Here is a 25,584-nt window from a genome sequence, read left to right as displayed (position 1 = left end):
AATAGAAAAATAAAGAGAAAGTGATCTGGACCGTTAGGCGTGCTTTACACGTTGCGACATCGGTAACGATATATCGTCGGGGTCACGTCGTTAGTGACGCACATCTGGCGCTGTTGCCGACATCGCAGCGTGTAAACCCTAGGAGCGACGATCACCGATTGCAAAAACGTCAAAAATCGTTGATCGGTGACACGTCGCTCCTTTTCATAATATCGCTGCTGCTGCTGGTACGATGTTGTTTGTTGTTCCTGCAGCACCACACATCGCTGTGTGTGAAACCACAGGAACGACAAACATCTCCTTACCTGTGTCCACCGCCATTGCGGAAGGGAGAAGATGGGCGGGATGTTATGTCCCGTTCATCTCCGTCCCTCCGCTTCTATTGGGCGGCCGATGAGTGACGTCGTGGTGACGTCGCTGTGAAGCCGAACGCACCTCTCTCTTGAAGGAGGTATTGTTCGGTGGTCACAGCGACGTCGCCGATCAGGTATGTGCGTGTGAAGCTGCCGTAGCGATAATGTTCGCTACTGCAGCAATCACTATATATCAACAAAAACAAAAAAGTGAGCCGGAGTATGAGATGGTATACATGGAACTTGTGAGACCATGTTCACACTGGCCATGAGACAAAGAGAAACCAAGGAAAAAATTGTGAAAACATACCTTGCTGTAACTAAATAAAAGCATAGTGCATATAAACATAGGGTACTTAGTAAACACTGTTTTTGATCAAAAACAGCATAAAGCTATCCCACCAAACGTCAAGGTGTACCCAGTTGGGATAGTACCTACACTCTCTAATATTAAAACCTTACCATGGGTCTAAGATAGGCCTCAATGTGGCTAAGGGCTGAGAGCGACCGGGTCCCAACAGGACACACACAGTCAGGGGGATTCACAGAATGAAATGTCCAGCTCGCTGAGAAGGGGGCCACTCCCTGTTTGTACTGAATACAAGAAAACTACATAAAAACAAAACAGTGAGCCGGAGTATGAGATGGTATACATGGAACTTGTGAGACCATGTTCACACTGGCCATGAGACAAAGAGAAACCAAGGAAAAAATTGTGAAAACATACCCTGCTGTAACTAAATAAAAGCATAGTGCATATAAACATAGGGTACTTAGTAAACACTGTTTTTGATCAAAAAAAGCATAAAGCTATCCCACCAAACGTCAAGGTGTACCCAGTTGGGATAGTACCTACACTCTCTAATATTAAAACCTTACCATGGGTCTAAGATAGGCCTCAATGTGGCTAAGGGCTGAGAGCGACCGGGTCCCAACAGGACACACACAGTCAGGGGGATTCATAGAATGAAATGTCCAGCTCGCTGAGAAGGGGGCCACTCCCTGTTTGTACTGAATACAAAAAAACTACATAAAATTGCGGAAGGGAGAAGATGGGCGGGATGTTATGTCCCGCTCATCTCCGTCCCTCCGCTTCTATTGGGCGGCCGCTGAGTGACGTCGTGGTGACGTCGCTGTGAAGCCGAACGCACCTCTCTCTTGAAGGAGGTATTGTTCGGTGGTCACAGCGACGTCGCCGATCAGGTATGTGCGTGTGAAGCTGCCGTAGCGATAATGTTCGCTATGGCAGCAATCACCACATATCGTGCAACGGGGGCGGGTGCTATCATGCTCGACATCACTAGCAATTGCTAGCGATGTCGCAGCGTGTAAAGTCCGCCTTACTTTCCACCGTGGTACTGAGAGAGAGATAGAATAGCTCATAGCTAAAGTTAATGGTTAGTATTTCCACCTAACTGTGCCACATAAGCCACCCACTAGCGTACATACATTGTGAAGGTGTAAACTTCTTGTTTAATATATATTCTGACTACAAGTAAGGGCGACATTGACGCTTCCTTGACGAAAGTGGGTAGTTGTTGAGAATTTTTGTTTCTCAAAGCATTCAGTAATGAAATTTACTTAATCAGTCAAGTGTAAGTTTGAAACTCTGATCTTTTGCATTTTGATTTTTTGCATTACTTTCCACTCTCATCATCAGGGGGGAATTGGATGATGTCAGAAAAATCTCTACAAAATAACCATACCCCACTAGGGTAAAGCTGTCCTGGGGGAAAAAATGGTCAGACAGATGGAGGAACTTTAAAACAAGGATCTGGGAGGAGGGATGGTTGTGCAAAAAAAGAGAAAAGATAGAGTAGATAGAGAGAGTGAGATAGTAAGGATCAAGGCACGTTTAGGGGGCCATGCAAGAAACGTAGGGAGATGAGGGATAAGGAATGTGTTAATAGTATTAAATGTCTGCTGGCAAATGCAAGAAGTCTTGTAAACAAAATTAATGATTTGGAGACTCTTATGTCAATCATGGATTACGATGTAATGGGCATTATGGAAACCTGACTGGATGAGAGCCATGACTGGGTGACAGACGTTCATTTTTTGAAAGACAGGAAAGACAAAAAGGGTGGTGGGGTGTGTATATTTATCAAATCTAACGTAAGCCCTGTGTTCAATGATGACATTGGAGGGAACTGCAACACTGTAGAGTCAGTATGGGTAAATGTACATGGGGATAGCAGTAATGGAAAGCTTCTAATTGGAGTTTTCTATAAGCTTCCTAATATACTGTAGCTGAACAAGTAGAGGATGAAATGCTACAACAAAATGAAAAGGCAGCAAATAATAATAATTGGGTCCTTTTCATGGGTGATTTCAACTATCCAAACACTCAGTGGGACATAGACTCTTTGGGTTGTGCTAAAAGCTGCAAGTTCTTATCTACAATTCAAGACAATTATCTCTCTCAGATGGTAGATGAACCGACCAGGGGAGATAATTTGCTAGATCTGGTCCTGTGAAATAGACCAGATAAAATTTCAGATATACAGATCCGGGAGCACTTGTGCAGCACTGACCATAATATGGTAAGTTTCAATGTAATATTTAATAGAACATTTGAAAGGGGAAATGCTAAATCCTGCAATTTTAGGAAAGCTGATTTCAACAAATTAAGGGAAGAGCTTAATAAACTAGATTGGGATAATGTCATGGTCTCTGGGGATACCGAACATAAGTAGGACAAGTTTAAGGAAATACTACTAGAGTCCTGTAAATTACTTATACCCTCTGGTAATAAAATGTCCAAGAATAAAAAGAAACCAATATGAATAATAAGACAGTACAACATATAATAAAACAAAATAAAGGGCATTCAAAATCTTAAAGGCTGAGAATACCGTAATAGCATTTCAGGAGTATAAAATTCTCAATAGGAAATCTAAAAAAAGAAATTAAGCTAGCAAAATTAGCTACTGAAACAAAAACCGCCAAAAACATTAAAATAAACCCCCAAATTTTTATAAATACATCAATGCCAAAAGGGGAAAAAGGATGGTATTGGCCCCATAAAAGATTATAACAGGATAACTATAGAGGGCAAAGAAAAGGCTGAGATATTAAAAAGGCATTTTTCATCTGTGTTCACAAGGGAACTGACTGTTCCAGGGATCATTCAACAAGTCAAAAATCAAAGTAACTCCCCCGATATAACTAATTTAACACAAGACGAAGTACGTCTGCGTCTTAAGTAAATTAGAAATTGACAAATTTCTCCGGCCAGATGGCATTCATCCATGGATATTGAGGGAATTGAGCTCAGAAATTAAGAGACCGCTGTATCTTATCTTCTTAGATTCTTTTGTAACAGGGTTGGTATCTCAGGATTGGAGAATGGCTGACGTGCTACCGATGTTTAAGAAAGGTAAAGGGTGGATACAGGCAACTACCGTCCGGTAAGTCTGACATCAGTGGTGTGCACGGTTTTTGAGGTCATTTTAAGAGAGGACATACAACGATATATTAGAGAGAATAATTTAATAACTGATAACCATCATGGGTTCGTGAATAAGTCGTGTCTAACCAACATGTTGGGTTTCTATGAGGAGGTAAGTGCAAATCTGGATATTAGTAATGCAGGTGATGTGATTTATTTGGACTTTACAAAGGCATTAGATACTGTCCCACATAAGTTTTGTAATGAAGCTCCAGAAGCAAGGACTAGGGGAAACTATATGCATATGAGTAAGGAATTAGCTAAAAGAAAGGAAACAAAGAGTAGTCATAAATGGTACATTCTCTAAATGGGCTATAGTCAGCAGTGGGGGGCTGCAGGGATCTGTGCTAGGACTGATTCTTTTTAATCTCTTTATTAATGACTTTGTAGATGGGATTGATGGTAAAGTGCCAGTCTTTGCTGATGACACCAAACTATGTAGGATATTTAAAACTGACCTTGATAGTACAATATTACAAAATAATCTGGATTAGATGTCAGAATGGGCAGATACTTGGCAAATGAGATTTAATGTTGATTAATGTAAAGTAATGCACTTAGGATGAAGTATTCCTATAGCTGCATACACATTAAATTGAAGTAAGCTCAGGACTACAGAACAGGAGAAAGACTTGGGTATTCTGGTTGCAAGTAAGCTGAGCAGAAGTACTCAATGTCAAGCAGCAGTTGCAAAAGCAAACAAGATTTTAGGGTGTATAAAAAGAGAGATTAGATCCCGTGATCCCAACGTATTGTTACCCCTCTATAAATCACTTGTAAGGCCACATCTGGAATATGGGATCCAGTTTTGGGCTCCACATTTTAAAAAAGATATTCAGAAGTTAGAATCAGTTCAAAGGCGACTAAGCAGTTCAAAGACTAGACTACTACAAGGAATGGAGGCCTCACATATGATGAGAGGTTGGAAAAGTTAGATATGTTTAGCTTAGAAAAAAGACGTCTCAGAGGAGATCTCATTTATATGTATACATACATGTGTGGTCAATACAAAGGACTGGCACATGACTTATTTCTTCCTAAAACAATACTAAGACCAGGGGGCACTCATTGCGGTTAAAAGAAAGGCAATTCAGTCAAATTCAGTCAAATAGGGAAGGGTTCTATACAGTAGCAGTCAGTCTGTAGAATGCCCTACCACAAAAGGTAGTAATGGCAGACACTATAACAACTTTTAACAAAGGGCCGGATGATTTCCTCTGTATACACAACATTGTCGGTTATAAATGATTTAGTGATGAAATATAATTGGTGGAGGAAGTTTGAACTAGATGGACCTAGGTCTTTTTTCAAACTATGTCACTATGTAATTGTGTAACTATGTAACTATGTAAGGAAGAGAAAACAAATCATAACTATTCTTTCCCTAGAGCAGAGGTCTCAAACACGCGGGCCGCGGGCCGCATGCGGCCCCTGAGGCTGCTTGTTGCGGCCCGCAGACCCCGTGACAATCGCGGCTCTATGCTGAGGGTCGGCGCCAGCAGGACTTTACTACATTTGAATCCATTTGCTGCGTCCTGGATGCAGCGGGTCATGATTGGCGGGGCCAGAAGTCTCCTAGGAGACCGCAGCTGCTAGTGCCCGCAATCAGGGTTCGGGCCGCTGCAGTCTCCTCACTGTGTTCTGCCTGGGGAGTACACTTTGGACTCCACAGCATGAATTTACATGCTGCGGCCACCGCAAGCCTTTTTCACTGCTGGTCGTACACGCACAGTGGGCATGGTATTTTTAAAAATCCCATCGACTCTGCTTGTACTGTAAATAGCAGGGTTTTGGACGCAGCTGAAGCATGCTGCATCCAAAACTCTGCAAACACTGATCGTGGGCACGCAGGCAACGGAGGAAAGGTGAGGAGAATTTTTTTTTGCTTATTACTAAAGTATGGGAAGAATACTACAGGGAAGGCCACAATACTACAGGGATGGCCACAATACTACAGGGATGGCCACAATACTATAGGGATGGGCAGAATACTACTGGGATGGCCACAATACTACAGGGATGGCCACAATACTACAGGGATGGGCACAATACTACAGGGATGGGCAGAATACTACAGGGATGGGCAGAATACTACAAGGATGGGCAGAATACTACAGGGATGGCCACAATACTACAGGGATGAGCACAATACTAAAAGGATGAGCACAATACTAAAAGGATGAGCACAATACTACAAGGATGGGCAAAATACTACAGAGCACAATACTACAAGGATAGCTACAATACTACACGGATGGCCACAGTACTACAGGGATGGCCACAATACTACAGGGATGGCAACAATACTACAGGGATGAGCACAATACTACAAGGATGCGCACAATACTACAAGGATGGGCAAAATACTACAGAGCACAATATTACAAGGATGGCTACAATACTACAGGGATGGGCACAATACTACAAGGATGGGCACAATACTACAAGGATGGGCACAATACTATAAGGATGAGCACAATACTACAAGGATGAGCACAATACTCCAAGGATGGGCACAATACTATAGGGCACAATACTACAGGGATGGGTACAATACTACAGGAATGGGAACAATACTACAGGGATGAGCATAATACTACAGGGATGGCCACAATATTACAGGGATGGGCACAATACTACAGGGATGAGCACAATACTATAAGGATGGGCACAATACTACAAGGATGGGCACAATACTACAAGGATGGGCACAATACTACAAGGATGGGCAGAATACTACAGGGATGGCCACAATACTACAGGGATGGCAACAATACTACAGGGATGGGCACAATACTACAGGGATGAGCACAATACCACAAGGATGAGCACAATACTACAAGGATGGGCACAATACTACAGGGATGGGCACAATACTACAAGGATGGGCACAATACTACAAGGATGAGCACAATACTACAAGGATGAGCACAATACTACAAGGATGGGCACAATACTCCAAGGATGGGCACAATACTATAGGGCACAATACTACAGGGATGGGCATAATACTACAGGGATGGGCATAATACTACAGGGATGGGCACAATATTACAGGGATGGGCACAATACTACAGGGATAGGCACAATACTACAGGGATAGGCACAATACTGCAGGGATGGGCACAATACTACAAGGGGCACAATATTACTGGGCACAATACTACAGAGCACAAGGATGGGCACAATACTACAGGGCACTATACTACTGGGCACATACTACAAGGATGGGCAGAATACTACTGGACACAATACCACAAGGATGAGCATACCAATATGATGGAATTCTCCCTTCAAAGCGTGTGGTGGGTTGAAGAGCTTCTGAAGCTGTATCAGTGGTGTTTGCCCACCATGATGATGACTTTGGCTGCACCAAGGCCATCCAACATGAAATCCTAACAGGTAATACTGCCCCCATCTGAGAGAGGTACCAGGAGATCCCACATCAGATGTACTGAGAGGTGAAAGTTCTATTGTCATAAAAGCAGCAAAATGCGGTGATTTGAGAGAGCTAGAGTCCCTAAGCTGCATCTATTGCATTGGTCGAAGAAGGATGGAGTACTGAGATTTTGTGTAGACTACCGCCAGTAGTCCCCCATCCTGGTGTATGTGGACTTTTACCAGCTTTGTCCTGTATACGGATTGAAGTCTTTTTGGTCTGAGGGCGATGTGGGCCCAGGTCCAGGAGAGAAGAGAATGACTGATCTCCTCCCCTAGCTGGTCGCTAAAGGAATCTGAGAAGAACCATGATAATTACAGCTCCTTCAAACTAGAGTTGTTAGACTTAGTGTGGGCCGTGACGGAGAAACTTGCACAGTACTTGTCAGGGTCGGAAGTCCATGTGCAGACAAATCAGCAGAAATGCACTTTTACTGTGAAATCCGGCGCTCTCTCGGGTCTCATAGGAAGTAATGGTTGTGTAACAGTTCATTAGTTGACCCCATGCTACCATGGCACCACCATGGCACCACCATATCGCATCAAGGGGCTGCCGATGGTGGAACAGTGCGATCCCTGCCTCGGCCATTTAAATTGCCCTGTCAGATTTTGACAGCACGATCTAAGTGGTTAGTAGACACGGGGGAGATGTTCCGCCCGCACATGTTAGTTGCACATGTCTGCTGATCGGATCAGCAGACATGTGCGAGGATTACTGCGGGCTCACCACCAGAGCCCATGGTAACTGGGGAAAACTATATATATATATATATATATATATATATATATATATATATTCAACAAAGAAAAGTTGTAAACCAGCTCACCTGTCCGAACTCATGCCCAATTGTATGCCTGTTTCTTCCTTGTTGCATGGTTCCGGAGAACATCCAGGCAAATATGGAACAAGCAAATGGATCCAGCAAATACAAGGCGACTCCAGGTGGCAGTAAAAAGATTATTTTCAACTTTATTGTGCACTGGTTAAAAATACCAGAGCTTTTGACAGAATGTTATAATGCAAGGTACACGCAGTAACTGACTACGCGTTTCGGCGGTAGCAACCGCCTTCTTCACGGTCCCAAACTAAAACCGCAGTTTGGGACTGTCAAGAAAGTGGTTGCTACCGCCGAAACACGTAGTCCATTACTGCGTGTACCTTGCATTATAACTTTCTGTCAAAACCTCTGTAATTTTTAACTAGTGCACAATAAAGTTGAAAAATAATCTTTTTACTGCCACCTGTAGTCGCCTTGTATTTGCTGGATCCATTTGCTTGTTTCATATATATATATATATATATATATATATATATATATATGTCCAAGGTCGTGAAGGGATTAATAGGTGGAAACTTACCCATTAGAGTGCGATCTTACTCAAATAACAGCTCTTCTAGTGTCCACAGCACTTGCAACTCCATTTCTATGGCAAATACAGTCATATGAAAACGTTTGGGCACCCCTATTAATGCTAACCCTTTTTCTTTATAACAATTTGGGTTTTTGCAACAGCTATTTCAGTTTCATATATCTAATAACTGATGGACTGAGTAATATTTCTGGATTGAAATGAGGTTTATTGTACTAACAGAAAATGTGCATTACGCATTTAAACAAAATTTGACCGGTGCAAAAGTATGGGCACCTCAACATAAAAGTGACATTAATACTTTGTAGATCCTCCTTTTGCAAAAAATAACAGCCTCTAGTCGCTTCCTGTAGCTTTTAATAAGTTCCTGGAGGAAGGTATATTTGACCATTGCTGTTTACAAAACAATTCCAGTTCAGTTAATTTTGATGGTCGCCGAGCATGGACAGCACGCTTCAAATCATCCCACAGATTTTCAATGATATTCAGGTCTGGGGACTGGGATGGCCATTCCAGAACATTGTAATTGTTTTGCTATAATTTTAGCACTAAGGTTCAGATACGGCTTTAAAGAAAGCAATTAAGTAATTTTATTACAAAGGTTAATATGAAATACAAACTTAAAGGAAAAGTATGATATTGCGTACACTTTTGTATATTCAGCATACAAAGATAAAGTACAGTTAAATACTTACATCACCAAGGAGTTTTGAACATCATCTGTCTAGAAGTCATCTTATCTCCAATAAGATACAGGGAGAAGGACTGCAAAATGCAACAAAGTTACTCCAGGTGATGGCAAGCTGGTTGCTTGCACTCAGGATTTGTAGGTAGTTAGAACAATCACCACCACAGACCAGAAGGAAATGAGGGAATTTAAGGACACAAACAAAATTGCTGATGAAAACAGCTGAAAGAGTGAGGAACTCTGCAGGGTCCTAAAGGGAAAGGGATAAACCCCAGGAAGAGGAGATACATAAAATACCATATACATCAAGCAGGAATAATAGAGGGTCAGGGAGCAGTAAGCGCAGCCAAACGATGTGACCTTCTATAGTCAGGCACTACAGGACAGTCTGTTGCCCGTGATACACCCGGTGACAGATGCGTATATCAAGTATTTTTTTTGTCATAACCAATTAATGAAATGAATGTAAGAGAACAGATTTGCCAGGAGTGATCACATTTTTTTTAATTAAAAGATCATCATCAATGGGGAACAATGGGTACACCTGAACCCTTAAACCTGTTGGTATCAACCTCTGTAGATATTGTTGAAGTGATGAATATCTATTGTAATCTTTGCTATGGCACAGATGCCTGAATCTAAATTGCAATCTTTATTGTCCAGCAGCCCACAAGCCCACAAATATGACTTTTATTCTTCATAGTTTTCCTTTGCAGCTTTTGAAATGTAGATTCGGTCAGTAGCTAGCACACGTAACATGAGGCAGCAAAACAAGTTGCTTTGATTGAATCTGATTTCGCTTTGTGCTGCTAAATTAAAGGCACTTTTATTTTCTGGTTCTCTGAGCTGGAAATGCGCTACATTAGTTAAGATAAGGAATTTTCATTCCACTAAGTGAATACATAAGAGCCAACTTTCTTTTTTTTTTTTTTGAGAGTCTTACAAATGAGGCTTTGCAGCATTTATTCAGATCAGATAACACTGTAAAATGAGGATTTTGGGGAACATATTAGGAAAGTTTGCATAAGTTCTTGTTGGATGAAAGTTAAAAGTTATTTTTTAGCTCATTAGCAAATTAGTGGGGATCATTAGAATAGTTGATTATGTGCATGAGTATGTTATGACCACAAATCTATGCCTGATTTGGGGTCCGCAAACGGAAAGTTTTTTCAAGATGGTCAAAAACAAGTTTTCTACTTGAAACCACTTGAGAAAAGCGATCTTTCATTGCAGATTTTTTTTGAAGAGTTTGTTTTAGTTCTTGAAACGTTATAGAAGTGTTAAGCTGCTTGCTGTGACCTCTGCCTGGAACCACAGTCTCAGAATGGCTGTCATGGACAGGCTAGAAGAAAGCCGCTCACTAAGCAGGATCCCAAGAACCCAAAACCCTTTAACCCCTATGCAGGGATTTGGAATGACTACACGGCCCCGGAGATCACTACCTGTGAAAGGCTGCAATCGCAAGAAGAGTAGTTGTCAGCAGGGTCAAACCAGGAGATACAGAAAAGGGACAAAATCAGCAGACAAAAGCGTAGTCAGGAATCAGGGTAATGTCAAAACCAGAGATGGTAGCGAAGTACAAAAGCGGCAGGCAGGAGAGTTGTCAGAAAGATGGCAGAGGTCAAAACACAGGGATCAATATACAGAGCAGGGCGAGAACAACAGACGAGCAGGATAAACTACACTCTATATGTGGCGGCAAACAGTAGATGGGGAATAAGAAAGCTTCTTCAGGAAGAAGAGGCGACATGGAGTATATGGATTTCGCCTCTCCTCCCTGAAGACGTTCTCGGACTAATCAGCTATTTAAAATGGCGAAACAGATGTTGGTAGGCTCAGGGGCTGTTTTCCATGGGAACACCCTGATTGGGGATCTTTTCAAAGCGTTACCTATGCTTGCACACAGCACCTTATTTTTATTTCATCCATTTACCACACTTTTGGATGACATCAAGGAGGTTCATGCATTATATCCTATGTATATACTGGATTACCATCATGCCAGATCATTTGTTGTTAATATGTGAGCATCTGCACAATCTGTACATTTTTCTTTCCCACTTGGGTTGTAACTAATTGTGCCCCACTTGGGTATTAATATATGTATACCATTATATAAATTGAATGTGCATTCCTTCCTGTTATCTACTCATGAATCTCATTGTATTTGGTGATTACTGTGGTGTTTTTTACATCTCTATGATCTGCTTTCAGTTGTTGTCCTCTCCATGCTGCTTTCATGTCTTTTTTAATTGGCTATCCTTTTTGATCCTGTAATATGTATTATCTCTTTGTATAAATCAATAACATTTGTTATTATACGTGCAATTCAAATACTCTGGTTCTCCTGGTTCTCTATAACGATGGAGGACAAAAAAGGGTCGGTTTCATGGACAGCTAATGAAAGGAAAAGTTTAGAAGGTTCTTTGAAACAACAAACCTTTTATTGGTGGTCCCTTATAGCCATGACGCGGTTCGAAAACTCATACGTTGTCTTCCTCAGGTGATAAGCATGGGTTCTCTATAACGGCATACATGTTTAACTGGCTTATGTGTTTGATTTGCTGTAATATTATGTGCACTTATTTCATATGTCTCTTTCTTGTAGACCGATTTTTACACACACCCATAGAGTTGTATAGGTGCGTATGGTCACTCAAGGTATGCTGCAATTTTTTTCTCTTGGTGAATGGGTACGGAACCATAGTATAGCATTAGGCCAAGTGCGATGCAATATGTGGTGCTTTATGTTTTTAACAACAAAGCCAGATAATATTAACGTATGGCTAAATATTACAATGGGAAAGACACACAGAAAGTAAATATATTCCTCTTGGGTGACACACAATTTAGTGCATTAAAAGATGGAAAAAATATGTAATTTCTTTATCATGATACATTACAGAGGAATAATTGTTGTTCCATACATTTTTAATATTAGATCGTCTTTGAGTCATGGAATTATCTTGTGTTGTGTGAAGCCGCATCATTCATTAGTCAGATTATTAGAAAACATGCACCATCTGTAGTTTATAGCGTACAGTAAAAAAAAAAAAAATGGCACAACAGCTTAAGGATGGAAACTGGCGCCAGGAATTTCATCTCATACAGACTGTGGAGAATCAGCACAAAATGAGGTATTCACTATATCCACCATAAATGGAATATCTCCAGTTCAATTTCTTGCCATTTACGTCTGATACAGCAGCCTGGGCAGCAAGTGCAGCGTGACTAAATATTCCCTGCAAAGCTTCAAGCCCTGTAGTCAGCTCTTTTGTATGCTGTGTCTATTTCCAGATTTCTTTGCAAAAGTTCTCAGTGTCCTGGACTTATTCGCATATCTAAAATTGTAGAGCACCTTTTCAAGGTACAAGGTATTTGTAACTATAATTGGCCAAGGTCAATGCAGGAAAATATTATTTTATCTTGAAAAGGATTTGCAAATGTTATTGGAAAATGAAAAATTGCTGAAAAAACATTTAACCCTTCTAACTTCGCAACAAAAAAAAAATGTTTTAGGCCCGTTTCACACGTCAGTGAAAAACACTGACGTTCTTCACTGACGTGTAAAACACGCACATGTCCCTCCGTGTTCCGTGATTTACGGCACACGTAGGTTTTCCATGTGCAATCCGTGATCCGTGATCCATGATTGCACATGGACATTACTCACCTGCCTTCATTACTGCTGTCCGTGGTGCTGAAGTCTCCGGCTCTGCAGCGTCCGCCCTCCGTTCTCAGCACCTACTTCCTGGTCGGCTTTTCCTGCTCTCATGAATATTCATGAGCCAGGCAGGAGCTGCCGAGAGCGGAGCAGGCACAGCGAATCGCAGGCAAGGTAAGTTGAAAATGTTTAATATTTAATATGTCAGTGATTTTCTGATACGTTTCACTGATAACACACCGATCCCACCAGAGTGTGGTCCGTGGGTCATCAGTGATGCCAGGAAAAAACTGACTTGTCTCCGTGCAGAATCACGGCCACGGGTGCACGCTGCACGGAGACAAGGTCAGTGAAAAATCACTGATGTGTGAGCAGACCCATTGATTATAATGGGTCTGCGTATGTCAGTGATTCTGGTACGTACAAAAAAAGGCACAAACGTACCAGAATCACTGACGTGTGAAAGAGGCCTTAAGAAGAGTTTTGATGTAGAGTAGACATGAGGGAAGTGTTATTGGGAAATCAGTTTTTATTGAAATCAAGTACAGTCAAATCACAAACATTCTTTGTCAAATCACATTTGGTATTACAAATCGCATTTCTAATAAACTTTTCATTAAGTGAATATTTCAACTGTCCTTGACCGAAATTCAATTTTATTATTAAAGACTTAAGCGGGCTTTACACGCTACGATATTGTTAATGTATTATCGTCGGGGTCACAGTGTTTGTGACGCACATCCGGCGACCTTAACGACATCGCAGCATGTGACACGTATGAGCGACCTTAGTCGATCGCAAAAGTGGCCAAAATCGTTCGCCACAGAGAGGTCATCCTGAATCAAAAAATCGTTAATTGGTTATTAGCGATGTTGTTTGTCGTTCCTGCGGCAGCACACATCACTATGTGTGACACCACAGGAGCGACGAACATCTCCTTACCTCCGTCCACCGGCAATGCGGAAGGATGAAGGTGGGCGGGATATTACGTCCCGCTCATCTCCGCCACTCCGCTTCTATTGGCCGGCCGCTTAGTGACGCTGCAGTGACATCGCTATGACACCGAACGCACCTCCCCCTTGAGGGAGGTATTGTTCGGCTGTCATAGCGACGTCACTGCACAGGTATGTGCTTGTGACGCTGCCGTAACGATAATGTTCGCTACGGCAGCAATCACACAATATCGCATGTACGACGGGGGCGGGTGCTATCGCTCTCGACATCGCTAGCCGATGCTAGCGATGTTGCAGCGTGTAAACCCCGCTTTAGTTTTAAAGAACCATAGAAGAGAAACCTAGAAAGAAAAAGGATATAAATCCAGAAAATATACAGAGGAAGAAATAAGAAGCAGAAAAGAAAAGCTGTTACATGGACAAGAATAGGATCACAAGAAGAGGAAGGGGAAGGAGGGGTCATGCTCACCTGGTCCGACATCTCATCTTACTCTCCCATACACCCACCACACCTCTCCACTACTGACACAACCATAAGCCCACCTCCAGTGACTCTCAAAAGACCATCCACGGCGACCACACCTCATTGGTCTTTTCTGTGTTTCCCACCATCTGAGCTACCACGGTCTACATCCTGCATATATCGTTAAGTTCTCATATCAGATCCACTTTAGATGGGGTCTCTGCTTGTCTCCAGCGTCTAGGAATCAAATTCCTAGCCGCTGTAAGCAGATGTCTCAGCAGGCCTCTCTTAAAGCCTGTCAACGAAACGTCTCCCAGAGAGAGCAACGCCAACTCCTTAGAGGGTTCTACCTGTCTAATCGACAGCTAATTGTGTAGATAGAACACATCTTTCCAGAAGCGTCGCACTCCTGCGCATGACCACCAAATGTACGTATGCTACTAGATACAGGAACAGTTAGGCAGGGATTAGCATTATGCACCCAGAACTGCTCGAGGTTCTGGGTGCATATTGGACCTGACAGGTTCCCTTTAAATAAATGTTTTCAGAGGGAATAAAAGGAACTGCAAATATTCTAATAATATCAAGTTGAATGATAAAATAAATTTTAGAAACAAAAAATTAATTCTAACACTTTTTACGGTATTGAAGCAAAGATTTTACCATTTTTCTCCTGGTTCTAATCTTAGATTTCAGGCAGGGCGTATAAGTCATATTTGTTCTTTTCCTCTTAATCCTTAAGTCTTTTCAGTATGTGTTAGTAAAATATGAATATGTAAAAAAAAAATGTAGGTCACGGCAGCGGCTGCCTCCGGACTCCTGACATCGCACATGCGTGTTATTCTAATGTATTAAATTGAAGTGACAGTCCTGTCTGTGTGCCTCAGCTTGGAGGTAAACTACACAGAGCATCTTACACACTGCGCTCAGGGAGGAGGCGGAATTATTCTATCACTGAAATTCTAGAAATGAAAGAATCTTAGAAAATAATGTAAATATGAAATAGTATAAACAGCAATTATGTAAAAAAAAAATGGTATCAGTAGTAAATTTATATACATGAAACATTGCAATCTGATGTATTGTATATATGACTTAATGTGTCCTATGCCACTTTGTAACAGAAATATTGCTACTATGTGGTTGGAGGCCAATATGATACACTGAGATATTTATACATGTGGGCCAATAGAGAGGGATTTGACACCAAATTGTTTCTATGTAGAGAACAATGAACCTGCACTCCACAAGCCGTCTGGGTTGGGAGTTGTGGGAGGTTGATGCTGTGCCACCCACACACCAATATAGCGGAGAGTGACTTGTGTTACACTAAGGCTCTGCATTTTTTTATGCGTTTTGCAGCGTTTTTTTATGTAGTCTTGTGACAAAAACGCTTTCTATTTTTATGCCAGCAAAGTCAATGAGAATTCTGAAGTGCTGTGCGCACGATGCTTATTTTTTTCCTTGCAGACTTGGGTGCAGAAAAAAGAAACTGCATGTGAATTCTTTGTGCGTTTTTTCCTACGTTTTGTAGCCCTTCCAGCCATTAATTTCACACAAAAAAAAGCATGGCTCAAAAACGCACCAAAAAAAGACTTGCATTTTTAGGTGCATTTTTGTGCCACAAGGCGCAGATTTTGGTGCAGAAAATTTCTGCACTAAAAGTTGAGCATGCATGCATACCATTACAGTCATTGTCAACATTGAAGCGCTATACGTTCCTCTCCAACATGATGTGGCCGGTACCAAGGTGGGGTGGTGGGGATGTGAGACGAAAGTTGTCTCATCCAAACCCACTCCACTGTGTCCTTTCCCTTGCACTCGGTAATGTAGTGGAGAGCGGCTCACGCTTGTTTGGCCTAGCTGCTCCTGCTTCAACAACCTGTGGTTGGCCGCTCCTGCATTTACGATCCACATCAAAGCACTGTACAAGGATGTACAGTGTTATGTGGCTGTACCCACACAGGGTGGTAGTGCTCGCTGACTTCAGTGAATACCAGTTAATGCTGCAATTGTGAAGCCCCTGAGGATTCAGTCGCCACAGAGTACTGCATCTCACTTAAGGTGCAGTACTCATCCCGGGTAATGAGAGGTTAATTGCTGGTGTTTCTCACATTCACAAACCACACAGTCAGGTGCTTTCCCACCGGGGGGATGGCCTGGGGTAGATAAGGGGGTGGCAATTATGAAGCATTGGACTTTCCTGATCACTAGGACAACCACCTGGGGGGTGGGCACCACTTAGGGAAAAAGGGAAGGAGCATCTTCACACTTAGGCAGTCAACCCTGGGCACAGCTTGGGGTGAGGGACACAGTTGGGACCTCGGTCCAATCTTCTTTTATCTCACACTTCTGGGAGTGCCATAGGACCCGCGGCTTGGAGCAGGTGGCTCAGCCCGGGTTATCTACAGCTACACGGGATTCAAGGGTCTGCGGAGAGTGCAGGAAACACCTGCAGTCCATTCCACATACCGGGATTGGAGGGACCCCAACCAGAAAGGACTCACAGTGGGAACACTGGCGGTGACCTCGAATTGCTCGGGATCAACTGGGACCATCAAGGCGATGACCGGCATCTCCTGGGTAAACCAGGACTATAGTAAAGAAATCTTGAACCCGCAGAGACTGTGTCCGCCTTTCCTTGCTGTCGCCCCGCACTTCGACGCCCGCCATCACTACAACCCTCATCATCCTCCCCGGGGCCCGCTCCACCTGTGGGGAGCAGAAACATCTTAGCTGCTATAACCATCCACTCCGGAGGACAGCGACAGCAGCGGCTGCTATTCTCTGGCCACGTACTGCAGGTGGCGTCATGAGACAATCCTCCACCATCATCACCCTTCCCCCTTTCTTTATTGTACGCCTCGGGGTCACGAAACCGGCAAGGGCCACCTGTGACATCCCAAGACCCGACATCACCGAGCCCGGCGATGAGTAAAGTTAACCCCTTGCCCCGTGGGTGCTACATAAACACTGAAGTATACACACGTGTTCAGTTGAGTTTTTGTTGCCACAAGATGATGGCTGAAAATTACAGCTATCATCTGCTGGGAAAGATGCAGGCTCAGCTGTCAAGTCAAGGAGCCATCATATGACATAAATAAGTAAATAAATAAGGGGTTAAAAGTTAAAAGGGGTTAAAAGTGCGACTGCCTGATTGTGATTGTTTTTTGGATATTTTATTCACTATATGGTAAAATTGATGTATCAGTATGATATGGTATGCCTCAGGTCGGTATGTGTTCGTGGACACCAAACACGTATAGGTTTACTTTTATCTAAGGAAGGGGTAAAAAAATTCATGTTTGTCAAAAAAATGGTACACTTTTTGCACCATTTTCCGCAATCCGTAGCATTCTCATTTTTCAGGATCTATGGCTTAGTGATGGCTTATTTTTTGCGTCTCAACCTGACGTCTTTAACGGTACCATTTTTGCTCAGATACTACTTTTTGATCGCCTGTTAATGCATCTTGCGACGACCAAAAAACTTAATTTTGGCATTTCGAATTTTTTAACCACTACGCCGCTTACCGAGCAGATTAATTGATTTTATATTTTGATAGATCGTTTCTGAATGCGACAATTCCAACTGTGTTTTTTTTTTTAACCCTTTAATTTTCAATGGGGCAAACGAATGGTGATTTGAACTTTTGGTGTTTTTTTTTATTATTTTTTTCACTTTTTTTTATTTTACTAGTCCCTTTAGGGGACTATAAGGATCAGCAGTCTGATCCCTTGTTCCTTTCTGTAGATCACAGCTGCAGAGCTGATATCTGCAGAAAAGCTGCTTTACTCTCACACATGGCGGTCTGCCGGGTGTAAGAGAAAGTGACTCATGATAGCTATAGGAGTCATCACATTACCCTTAAATGATTACATTACAATGATGTAACTAACCACCAGCTCGAGGGCACAACAAGGCACCATATATGTTTCACTAATTGATCCAATAGTTCCCAGTGATACTAACTTATTACCCCACCATCAACTTACCATTAACTCTATGGACTCCCTAACAACATAGCCACCATACCCCTGTTACCAACAAAATAATAACAACCCTAAACCCAGGAAACTATAGTTGTTACAACCAGAAGGGAGGACGTGTGGGAATCCAATTTTCCTGTGCCTAAACAAAATGACCAGATTACCTGACTTTTCACCATATTTATACTGCCCCCCCCCCCTGCTATCATACTCCTCCCTACCAACTTCAGTCTTTAGCAACCTGGACTACCTCATGACTTAATTTTTGTATGGCAATAGACCTACTAGGACTATTATAAGGTGTTCACATTAGAGCAAATTTACAAACGCATGCCTACTGTGTTGCCCCTGAGGCTTCAGTCGCCACAGGGTACTGCACCTCACTTAAGGTGCGGTACTCATCCCGGGTATTGAGGAGGTCGGTGAAGGTTCCCCATCCAAACATTCCATATATATACAGCAGGTTGCCCTCCCCACTGGGGACCGGGCTAGGGTTGTGTCTTAAGATTGCCACCAAACACTGGGGTTTACACCCACTAGTGACAGGAACTCAGGGATTGAAGGAGCAACCACTGGGGGAGAGGGAGGAGGACACATACAGAGAATCGTGCCCTGACACAAGTTGGGGAAGGAAGCAAGAGAGCTTACCGGTGGAATCTGTGGGACACGGGAGCAAATACGGTCGCTGAGGGGAGAGCTTGATTGCTCCCTCGGGACCAGCGCAGTTCAGGGTACAGAGCCTTAGGGTGGCATAAACTTCAAATTGCGCCACCAGAATCCACCGGACAGTGGGAATTCATGTCCCTCTGGCCATCACACGATCCCTGAGCACTGTAGCAACATAGAGCCCAGAGTTGTGATTATGGTCAGGCCCCAAACGGAGTCGCGCTGCCTGCAGATGGGAAAGGAGCTTTAACACTGAACAGGGGTCCCCAAGCACTTCAGGTCACGGGGATCCATACAGAAAAGTGCAAGAAGGAAGGGCCCACAATCCACAACATCAGCAGTGACCTCCAAATTATCCGGGATCGGCTGGGACCCATCACGGCAGAGACCGGCACTCCAAGGGTGACAACCGGACTGTGAGTAAAAGACCACAACCACTGAGTCAGCCCATCATTGCCGGTGGCAGTGCCCCGCGCTCTGGCGCCTACAGCCACTACTGCCCCCATTATCTTCCCTGGGGCCTAGCTCTACCTGTGGATAGCTGAACCATCCCGGATGTGACACCATCCGCCCCAGGGGACAGCACCCACAGCGGCAGCCAATCGCTGGCCTCATACCACAGGTGGCATCACGAGACTACTCCTACTTACAATATCCTCATCATCCCACCATCCTTTTCCACTTTCCCTTTCGTGAACACCTCGGGGTCACAAAACTGGGCAGGGCCACCCGTGACAACCCCCTGAACCTCCCCGGCCCAGTGATGAGCATTCCCCAAACCCCATGGGGTGCTCCACTAGTATCTGTAATGATAGTCCTGGGAGTGGACCCACTGGACCGTGCACCAGACTCCCCTGTGGCGCCGCCTCAAGCGAACCCCTATACAAGGACTGTTGGGCGTAACCCCAGAGGGCCTAGATGCACGGAAGCCGGGATCAGCAGAATTCACAGGATAAAGTCTTATAGATACAGGATCCGATCTGAACCAGGTACTGGTTAATGGGATCAGTTAGAAGTCCAGAACCGAAGAATGGTGCAGGTCACAGTGATTAGGCTGAAATCCAGAAGCGGAGACTGGTGGAGGTTAACGGGATCAGGCTGAAGTCCAGAACCGAAGGCTGGTGCAGGTTACAGGTATCAGGCTGGAGTGTGTGCTCAGCACGGTACTCCAGATCTCCAAGCAGAGACAGAGTTACACCAAGCACAGGCATAGAGGGACCTGAACAACTGGTACAAGAGACAAGCTACAGGGACGCGTTGAACAAGCACTGGCCATGGGGAATAGGAAGTCTTAAATACCCAAGGTTAATTAGTAGTCATATCCCGGGCAGCTGTGCTGGCCCTTTAAGTCTAGGTGAGTGCATGCGCGCACCCTCTAGTGTGCATGTGTGAGGCACATGTCCGTAAGTCAGAGCTGAGATCACAGGAGGAAAGGCAGGACGCTGCACCGCAGGTGGCTGCAGTGAGTGTGCGGTGCGGAGCCGGGACCAATGGGGAAAAGGTATGGACGAAGTAGCAGGAGAGCGGGCTCGGCGGGGAGCTGGGACCCCAGGGGTTGGAGCGACGGGTGGGGGGCGGCACGGTCGGACCAGGAGCGTGACAATATCGTATGTATTTCAAAGGAAATCATGTCAGGGCAAAGAAAGGTTGGGTGGTTGGGATTTCAATGCCCAATCTTCCTTTTGTTCACTGGTGAAATAAGCAACAGAGATGTCTGATAGTGACTTACTCACTATACCCCTCAGGAACTGAACTGAAGATACATGTGTATGGATGTACAACTGTTGTCAAAAGAGAGTATGGCCAACAGCTCCTAAATGAAAATGGGCAAGAACTTATTTAACATGGTTATATAGCACCATTAATGCCCACAGCACTTTTTCAGACATCACCATCACTTCAGAATTATTTTGGAGTATGGAAGAAAACCCTCACAAACACAGGGAGTACAAGCAACCTCCTTGAAGATGTTGTCCTTTGTGGGAATTGAATCACGGACTCAAGGCTACAGTGTCAACCACTGAGCCAACGCGTTGTCCCAAATAAAGTCAAAATAACATCTATGATGTTTAGATATATAATTCTTGTGATCCGTATGATATGATTGCTGTATTTCAGCTACAATTACTATAGTATAAGCTGTATGTAGACCATGGTCTCATTTTATACAAGAAGTAACCTGAAGTTTCCATCCCACACAGATCCTTAAACAAAGAGATTCGATTTCCAGTATTCTCACTCTATGTTCTCTCAAGCTCCTACAGTCCTGATGCATTATTTATCCCTAACTAATATTACAATGGATTTTTAACAGCAAAACATTAATTATTTAAGTGTTTATTGTAGACACATTGGTAATTACCACTGCTGCTCTGGTGGGACACGTAAACTACTGTTACTTGTATCAGTGTCTGACATTACTAGAGGTTTTCATTTTTAGTTGAAGGGCATAATATAGGACAGAGGTTTGATGGCCTGATCTGCCCCCTGATTATTTTGTAGGGCAGTATACAGGCTTATTTGGCATTCCTCAAAATCAAAAAAAATCAAAAAACGTATCTAAAAATTCTTGGTTTTGGGTCTTTTTTGGAATTGCACTGCCTTTATTGAAACATCTTTTAATAATTTGTAGGAATTTTTTGTTTAATCTGCTTTATCAGTAATTTTCACAAATAGCAAACATGCTGAAGAAAGGATGCCACCAGGTCTACAAAATTTTACTTTTTTGTGTTAAATGCATGATATAGACTATTTCCCATGGCAATTTGTCCCTTGATTCCAAATCTGCTTTCAGATTTTTTTTTTTGTCAGACAGGGATTTTGAGTAATACTTATTTACATTTTGTAAATTTTTTATCTTTAACAGAAAATACTTAATGCAAATGTTTGTGTTTTTTATTAAAATTGTTCGATTTTCTTGAAATTTTAGCTGCATGTACAGTTAGGTCCAGAAATATTTGGACAGTGACACAATTTTCGCGAGTTGGGCTCTGCATGCCACCACATTGGATTTGAAATGAAACCTCTACAACAGAATTCAAGTGCAGATTGTAACGTTTAATTTGAAGGTTTGAACAAAAATATCTGATAGAAATTGTAGGAATTGTACACATTTCTTTACAAACACTCCACATTTTAGGAGGTCAAAAGTAATTGGACAAATAAACCAAACCCAAACAAAAATTTTTTATTTTCAATATTTTGTTGCGAATCCTTTGGAGGCAATCACTGCCTTAAGTCTGGAACCCATGGACATCACCAAATGCTGGGATTCCTCCTTCTTAATGCTTTGCCAGGCCTTTACAGCCGCAGCCTTCAGGTCTTGCTTGTTTGTGGGTCTTTCCGTCTTAAGTCTGGATTTGAGCAAGTGAAATGCATGCTCAATTGGGTTAAGATCTGGTGATTGACTTGGCCATTGCAGAATGTTCCACTTTTTTGCACTCATGAACTCCTGGGTAGCTTTGGCTGTATGCTTGGGGTCATTGTCCATCTGTACTATGAAGCGCCGTCCGATCAACTTTGCGGCATTTGGCTGAATCTGGGGTATGAAAGTATATCCCGGTACACTTCAGAATTCATCCGGCTACTCTTGTCTGCTGTTATGTCATCAATAAACACAAGTGACCCAGTGCCATTGAAAGCCATGCCATCACGTTGCCTCCACCATGTTTTACAGAGGATGTGGTGTGCCTTGGATCATGTGCCGTTCCCTTTCTTCTCCAAACTTTTTTCTTCCCATCATTCTGGTACAGGTTGATCTTGGTCTCATCTGTCCATAGAATACTTTTCCAGAACTGAGCTGGCTTCATGAGGTGTTTTTCAGCAAATTTAACTCTGGCCTGTCTATTTTTGGAATTGATGAATGGTTTGCATCTAGATATGAACCCTTTGTATTTACTTTCATGGAGTCTTCTCTTTACTGTTGACTTAGAGACAGATACACCTACTTCACTGAGAGTGTTCTGGACTTCAGTTGATGTTGTGAATGGGTTCTTCTTCACCAAAGAAAGTATGCGGCGATCATCCACCACTGTTGTCATCCGTGGACGCCCAGGCGTTTTTGAGTTCCCAAGCTCACCAGTCAATTCCTTTTTTCTCAGAATGTACCCGACTGTTGATTTTGCTACTCCAAGCATGTCTGCTATCTCTCTGATGGATTTTTTCTTTTTTTTCAGCCTCAGGATGTTCTGCTTCACCTCAATTGAGAGTTCCTTAGACCGCATGTTGTCTGGTCACAGCAACAGCTTCCAAATGCAAAACCACACACCTGTAATCAACCCGAGACCTTTTAACTACTTCATTGATTACAGGTTAACGAGAGAAACGCCTTCAGAGTTAATTGCAGCCCTTAGAGTCCCTTGTCCAATTACTTTTGGTCCCTTGAAAAAGAGGAGGCTATGCATTACAGAGCTATGATTCCTAAACCCTTTCTCCGATTTGGATGTGAAAACTCTCATATTGCAGCTGGGAGTGTGCACTTTCAGCCCATATTATATATATAATTGTATTTCTGAACATGTTTTTGTAAACAGCTAAAATAACAAAACTTGTGTCACTGTCCAAATATTTCTGGACCTAACTGTATGTTTCTTTTTAGATCGCAACAGTAGTCTGCGAGCATTTTTGGGCTACATTTCTCTTTATAACATCCTTCAAGTAGCTCAATGTCCTTATGAACCTGCACCCCATCCTCCTTACTGGTCACTCTACATGAGACTCTTGCCCCGACGTCTCAGGAGTTTCTGCACAAAAGAACTGGGCTGACTGTGTATTGTGAGGAACGTTTCACTGGCACTATCAGCCTTCCCTCTCTCATTCTTAGAGTTGAGCGCGGTTCGCGGTTCGAGGTTCTCCAGTTCTAGGCTCGAGTGATTTTAGAGCCTGTTCTAGATCGAACTAGAACTCGAACTTTTTGCAAAAGCTCGATAGTTCTAGAAACGTTCGAGAACGGTTCTAGCACCAAAAATCAGCTAATTCCTAGCTGGCTTTCCACTGTAATAGTGTAAGTCACTCTGTGACTCACACTATTATGAAATTTCAGTGTATAGTGTGCGGGAACAGCGCCTTCAGATCACTGCTGCGATCGCCATTTTTTTTTTTTTTTCTTGTCTTCCTTCCCTAAGCGCGCGCGTGTAGTGGGGAGGGCCAGCATGTCAGCCAATCCCAGACACACACACAGCTTGGTGGACTTTTAGCCACAGAAGCAACGGCATGTGTGATAGGATGTCCATGTCACATGTCCCTGCATTATAAAAACGAGTATCTGCCCGTCCGGACGCCATTATCTCTTCTGCGTCCTTGGTGTCAGACATCACTGACGCAGCTCCGTCCTTTGTCCTATCGCCGATACTGCTGTATGCGCTCCATACACAGCGCTGGACAGCTTAGGGATAGCACTTTCTATCAGTCCTTTTAAGGGCTCGTACCGGCAGGGTCAGAGCCATAGGTGACAGGTCCTGAAAACAGAGTTTAACAGCTACACAAGATGACAGCGTCTGTGTAGCTAAGGTCAGGGATTTCCTCACTGCATTTCCCCATTAGGAGGGAATAGAAAGGCAGGCTTCCATTCCTCTACCCAGAGCCCCACAACCCTGGCACTGTACCCTCCTGTCCTCTGCACACTCCAACTCATTATAACTAAGCCATTATACTAGCAAACACTGAGTGTACCTAGTGTCATCCTAAACGTGGCTATTGGACTTCTGTATAGTCCCAGTAGTGCACAGATATTTGCAGCACGTCTGCCTGCATTGCACACTCAAACTGATAGTTACTAAGCCATTATACTAGCAAACACTGAGTGAACTTAGTGTCATCCTAAACGTGGCTGTTGGACTTCTGTATAGTCCCAGTAGTGCACAGATATTTGCAGCATGTCTGCCTGCATTGCACACTCAAACTGATAGTTACTAAGCCATTATACTAGCAATTTATGCTGCCAGTTTAAGGGCCGTAGTTGCATTGTCAGGGATATTTATTCTTTAATATTCTGCTGTTAAGAAAGCTAGACCACCGCTGCAATCTACACCACCTCTCAATTTTTACTACCACATTTTCAGTGCACAATCTTGTCGCAATCAACATGAGTGGCAAAATGACAGATGCTGGTGGAAAGGTGAAGAGGCGTGGTGGAAAAGGAAAAAAAGGGTTTGTCCGTGGGGAAGGTGGCAAAGCTCCATTATCATCTGCTGAAGATAGACCATCTACCAGCAAAAGTAAGATGTCTACTACTTACCGTGGACAATCCGATGTGCTCCCTTTTTTACGGACACGAACAACAGGAAAAAAGGTAGATGATGGCCAAAAAAGGAAAATGCTTGAATGGATCTCAAGTGGTCCAACAAGTGCCATCTCAGCCACTTCAAGTACCACATCCAAAAAACACCAGTCCTCTGAGTTGTCATCCCAATCAAACTTGCTTTCTCCCAGCTCTGAAGTCTCCATCAGCCCTGCACAGTATGGTGGAACTAAGATGGCTGAGTCTGCAGAGCTGTTCAGTCACACTATAGCCTGGGAATCAGAGGTCTGCTCCCAAGCTACAGTGAGTA

The sequence above is a fragment of the Anomaloglossus baeobatrachus genome, chromosome 1 (assembly GCF_048569485.1).
Source record: "Anomaloglossus baeobatrachus isolate aAnoBae1 chromosome 1, aAnoBae1.hap1, whole genome shotgun sequence".
NCBI classification, from domain to species: domain Eukaryota; kingdom Metazoa; phylum Chordata; class Amphibia; order Anura; family Aromobatidae; genus Anomaloglossus; species Anomaloglossus baeobatrachus.
Note: the sequence above shows the minus strand (reverse complement) of the source record.